At 35.7% G+C, this 5,859-nt stretch overlaps 1 long non-coding RNA gene across 1 annotated transcript; it reads right to left on the bottom strand.

Annotated features, from left to right (window-relative positions):
* Positions 1 to 1,811: 1,811 nt before the first annotated feature.
* LOC115021890 (uncharacterized) lies at positions 1,812 to 3,240 on the bottom strand. The gene is made up of 3 exons (XR_003833767.1): positions 3,194 to 3,240; positions 2,294 to 2,424; positions 1,812 to 2,196 (listed from the first exon to the last, which is right to left on the bottom strand). It is a non-coding gene; the product is annotated as an uncharacterized LOC115021890 (long non-coding RNA).
* Between the last annotated feature and the right edge of the window lie 2,619 nt (positions 3,241 to 5,859).

The raw sequence follows: 5,859 nt of genomic DNA on the forward strand, positions 1-5,859 counted from the left end.
ATCACTCATAAGCATCCCTGAAGAAATAATACTCTATCTAAGGACTACAAAATACCAAATACAACACAAATAGGTCCTGTACTGAACTTAACAGTACATTTAGGTGAGCAAAGTTATACAACTAAACATGTTGAGACATGTCTGTTCCCTGTGCTTCCTTGTGATCTCCAGAGCTAGCTTACTTTTATATTATTTTATTCAATAGTTTATTTGTAAGGGACAATGCAAAACACATTGCAACAGGTTACAATATCTTAGTTGTAGTTAACTAATTTTTTTGTGTAGTTAACTACTGAAAATACAAACAACTTTGGGCCATAAAATAAAGGAATTGTTTTTATTTGTATTGTATTTTACCATCGCTTCTCTGCTGTAATTGAACCTCTTTGATTGAAAAGGTAGGCCCCTTGTTTAGACTAGTGTTCAAGCTTTTCATATTGTCTAAAAAGGTGCAAATATAGAAGACTGATTTAGTTGTTAAGATTCTACAAGTGGGACGTTAAAAAAACTGACAAGTAAGACAAGAGGCACATTGTTTTAGACCAGTGCTCAAGTCGGTCACACGGTCTAAAAAGGTGCACATTAGATATATTTATTTTTTGCTTTATCACTTGGGAACAAGTGGGCACTTTTTGAAATAAACTCAACTGAGTGGAATTTTAGCTGGCATGTGGTTTTTTTGTATTATATTTTGTTAGGATTTCATATCACATGTACATCATGTTTGAACTACCTTTTCTTAGTAGCTTTAGTTAACCAAACTAGATTTATTCCTCGGGTAACTTTTCTGTAGTTGAACTTCTTTCAGTGTAAAGAAGTTGGTAGCTTGCAGAGCTACACTTTCAAAGTAGCTTCCCCGAAATTGTAAACAACTCACAGTCTGCAGTGTTACTACTGTAGCCTACATACCCTGAAGAAATATTTTGAAGTCTTACCAAGTGTTAGAGGAGAAGGTGATTCACCTATGATTTCATAAATATAGACATATCTCCATGACATGTTCTCGCTCAGCACACAGACAGGATGCAGGTGGGAGTTTCTTTTGGTTTTAGTTTTTAAGTGATATGTTGTACTAAAATACTCATTCAGTTCATTTACTTGTGTGTAGTCTCTTCTGGTCTTCAGGATTCATTATATTATATGGATTTGTGGATTAGGCATTAGGATTAATTTAGGTTGACAGTAATGTTGGTATAGCTTGATTCTGCAGACAGTAACTTGGGTCCCTTGCAGACCGCTTATTAACTTAATCTGTATGTGTAAATTTGTATGTGTCACTAAGAGTAAGCTGCATTTGAAAGCAGGATGCTTTTATATTATATAATAATTTCTTAATGTTAAAGCCTGCAGCAGCTCCCTGAGTCTGCTAGACTGTGAGTGAGTTAACCTGTTGGGAGTGGATGAAAATCCATGTGACTTAATGCAAATGTTATGTCACCGGAACAGTGATATGAGCACATTCCCGTTGTTTGAAGGGAATAGTTGCCAACAGCTAACTGACGATATAAAATAGTTTATTGATTATAGTCTGGTTAAAATAGAATTTCTCTGCAAATATGGCTATGACACTTTTGTATAAGCTTCTGTCTTAGAGTTTTACATCGTTTTTCTTTTATAATAGACATTAAGCAATATATCCCCTGTGCATTCTGCATTCGGCAGTTGAGATAATTCATCATGTTTCAAAAGAGTTTAATGCTTAATGCTTAAGAGATTTGAAAAGGCATTTCTGCCAGATGTACAGTAGAGAGGGTTAGCAGCCTGAGTTTTCACAATATCTATTTTGTTTAGGAATACACACAAAACATCCGTAAAATGTGACAACATTTATTTTTATTTCTTTAGTCACCTCTGGCATTCACAATCTATGATACATGTTCAAAGTCGGCACCTTTCAAGTTCCTCGAGTCAATTTAAGAACCCATCTATGATTAATTTGTGTTTTCCTCTTCAGAACACATAATGACATGTACATGTTATAGATGTTACTGTATTACTGGTGAAGTTGGATCACTCAGTTTTTACATTTAGTACAAATTAAATTGGGCCAAAAGTTCTGAGGCAATGTGGCCAAATTCATTTTTTCAGAAGCATACTGAAGACTACTACAAAAGTGACATACTCCTGGTAATTAACGGTACCATCACCGTCATGATCCAGATCTTTGAAGAATTGCTCTGCCTCCTTGCATTTGGACTAGAGAAAGAAAAACATCAGGAGTTGTGATTAGATTTGTAAAACATGAACATATGTCAAAGCTCTCTATTGCAAAAGTGCCACATATGTTACTTACTGTTATGTTAAACTCATCCTGGAGCATTTTACTGAGTTCATTCTTGTTCAAAGTAGTTTTGTCTCCTTCTTTTCCAGCGTAATCATCGAAGGCCTGGTGCAAGAGAGTTATTGCCTCAATGAGCATTTTGGCTGAAATGAGAAAATGAGAGAAAATACTGTTGACTGTGTATCACAGTGTTCATTCATTTATTAATTCATTTTACATGGCGGTAATGCAGTAATGTGGTAATGCTTCAGGCTATAATAACTAAGGATTGGATTCTTGGATGAGCGGCTTGTTACGATCAGGAAAGTTACTGCCCAACACACTTTCTCATTTGTCTTATGAATAGAACTGATTCTTTGGTTTCTAATCTTTTCTCTGTACCTAAGGGGTAACCACTACATTTACCATTGGTTTTAAACAAGAGACATGATAAAGTGCTGTATGGCTGTTGCAACAGAGAAGCACATCTGTAGTTTGGAGTGGAAGGCAAGTCTGCATCTTTATAAAACAATTCAAGGCATCTAAACACTATCCTGCCAGTAAGGTCTGATTGCCCACTCCCTTTACTGCTTGTTTCTCCTTCAGTTAATCTCAGTTTTCCCATCCTAATGGATGCCTTTTTAAACAACTTGTCATTGTTTTTTCCCAGAATCCTTGGTGGCTTTAATTTACTGAATCCTCACCAATTTCATGATCGTTGCTATTATAATATTCAAATTAGAATTGTTATAATCTTTCCATAGATTGCAATTTGAATCTTATTCAGATGTAGTTTTCCACAGAGGACACAAACCCAGAAGCTCTTCCATGCATCTCATGCCACATAATGCTACATATTATGTATAACGATAAATTAAATGCAAAATGGTTAATGCTATGTCAAAAAAGATTAAAATAAATATTTCCACTTACCAAATAGTATGAAAGCTTGTGTAGAGGGTGGAAGAGAGGGATTTGTGAAGAGAGCACGGACAAAAACCTTTTATAAATAGATGTTGACACACCCTCTTTCCAAACCCTCACGCCTCATTCTCCCTTTTTTCTTTTTTCTTTCTTTCTTCATCTCTGGAAAAGCTTACAAAATGTCAGGGTCCGTATCCATAAAGCTTCCTGGTACTAAGAAATGTTCCAAGTGAAATTATAGGAACATTCTTATAAATATGAGGTTTGATAAGAATGTCCTCTTACAGTTCAGACTAGATCCTGGTAAAGATAAAAGTTATTCACAAAGCACAGGAAAAAATGGCGGAAAGACAAAGAGGTAGAATAAATATTATTCAATCGCTAAATGACATTAAGTTCATGAAATACTATAATTACCAGCATGGTAAATTAAAGTAAGCTACTACATATAACAACTATCAGCACGTCAATAGGCTACTGCACAAGTAAGGCCTGTGTTTTCAAACAATTTGTAGGCTACATACTAAGTATACCTTACAATTTATTTAACAGAACTGTTCATTACATAACATAATATTATCTTAATTTATTTTACTGCTTCCATGTCAGCCCAACTTTATGTCTCCATGGCTTTTAATACAACCTTTGTATGCATCAATGTGAATACAAGTTTAAATGAAAAAAGCAACAAGTACATGATAATCAACAAGTTGTCTCTGCCAGCCCAGACAATATGTTGAATCAGCTGAATGCTGAAACATCTGATGATCAGAGTTAGTGGGTGGTGTTAATGTAATTAGAGACAGATACACCAGTACAGACAGGAGGAAGACAAAAACAAAAGAAGGGCGTGGTCAAGAGACTCCATGATTCACTGCTGGGGAATCTTTGCAGGCACCAAATGTGCCAAAGCAGTTCTCCCCACACAAACTCCAACATAGACCGGAAATATTTGCATAGTAACTCAGCAAGTTAAAACAGAGTACTGGTTTCAGAACGATTAACCCTTTCGTAGTCAAGACCTTTATTTTATTTTTTCAGTTTAGATTTTTATTATACATTTTCCAAGACAGACAGACATAACAAGAAACACAGTATACAAGGTACAATACAATGGCAGAGCTATCGCACAGACAAGACAACCCACAAAAGTGGGCAGGGAGGACAGTGTTAATGTATTTTACACATGTGTTTCTATTCTACGCGTAGTGTAACCACAGGAACACATGCATGGACATGATCTTGCATCAGTACATGCTTTACTCCAAAACATAATTAGACCCTTTTTTTGATGGTCTCTTTATATTGGATTCACTATATTCTGTAAGCCCAATGTTTTGTAAGCATGCATTAGTAACCAGTTTAGTGAAGCCTCAGAGAGTTACGATAGTGTTTGGCTGCAGACCTTTAGTTTTGTTAACATATATTTTTTAAATAAATCTGAAAATGGAAATGTAAACTCGAGACACACAGCGGTATGTGCAGATATTCAACACACTTCTTACAGCCACTATTCAAAGTAACAAGTAAAATAATCAAGCCTCGAGCAGAGGATTTCACAGAGGGAGTGGCTAAAATGCTCTTCCTTCTTTTTCTGCCCTGCACTTGTCATCTTTCGGTAAAAGTAAACATGGAGTCCAAGTTTGTTCTCTGTATGACTCTCCTTTTCTTTCTTTCTCTGGGCCATATTGGCTCCAATTTCCATTGTTTACCTTTTCATAACAAACTAATTATTGGTAATTGGACAGTTTGCAGATATTATTAAGTGCTATCCTTACCCTTCCTCAAACAAAGCACCATGCATGCTGCCAGTGCTCTGCTCCTGCTGTAGCTATTGAGTTTGAAGAGCATTTTTAGGAGCTTTCTCTTACTTTAAAAAGTCCATTGTCAGTTTGTGGATATCAATTACAAATGGACATCAACCTGCCATATATGCATTCATAGGCATTTTCCTTTGGAGGATTGTAAGTTTTTGCTGGCGGTGAACACTTACAAACAGGATGAAAGTTGGTAGAGAAATGGGCAGCATCAGTCACCAGCATGTAGCAGGCTGATGGACAACAAAAGCAGTTTCACAGGTGCAACAGATTCCAGCAGCACCCCTTCGCTCTGACAATCTACCAGCACCATTACAATTCACAATAAGAAAAATATTTAAAATTTAACTTCACTAATCTTTTCATATATAAAATACAAATGAATATTGCCAAATACAGATTAAATAAAATGTATAATAAACTGAAGAAATACCAAATAATAAAATGTTATGACCTTCCTGTATGATGATTAAATGCACAACTAGCTGGCTTATACTGCCCTCTATTGGCCAAATACTAATACAGGATAAGGTGGAACAATTGTAATCCGTTCACACAATGGTTACATTACATTATTACAGTTCATTTAGCTTTTGTCCAAAGCGACTTACAATGAGTGCAAACAATCATGAGGATACAACTCCGAACAAGTACATTATATTCAAATAGGTACAATCCTTTAAGTGCAGAACAATATCTTCAAATAAGCCAAACAAAAGTGCAACATACAGAAACAATAGAATACAGTTTTCAGTCTGCGACGGAAGGTGTGAAGACTGTCTGCTGACCTGACATCAATGGGGATCACTCATAAGCATCCCTGAAGAAATAATACTCTATCTAAGGACTACAAAATAC

The sequence above is a fragment of the Cottoperca gobio genome, chromosome 16, assembly GCF_900634415.1.
Source record: "Cottoperca gobio chromosome 16, fCotGob3.1, whole genome shotgun sequence".
NCBI lineage: Eukaryota > Metazoa > Chordata > Actinopteri > Perciformes > Bovichtidae > Cottoperca > Cottoperca gobio.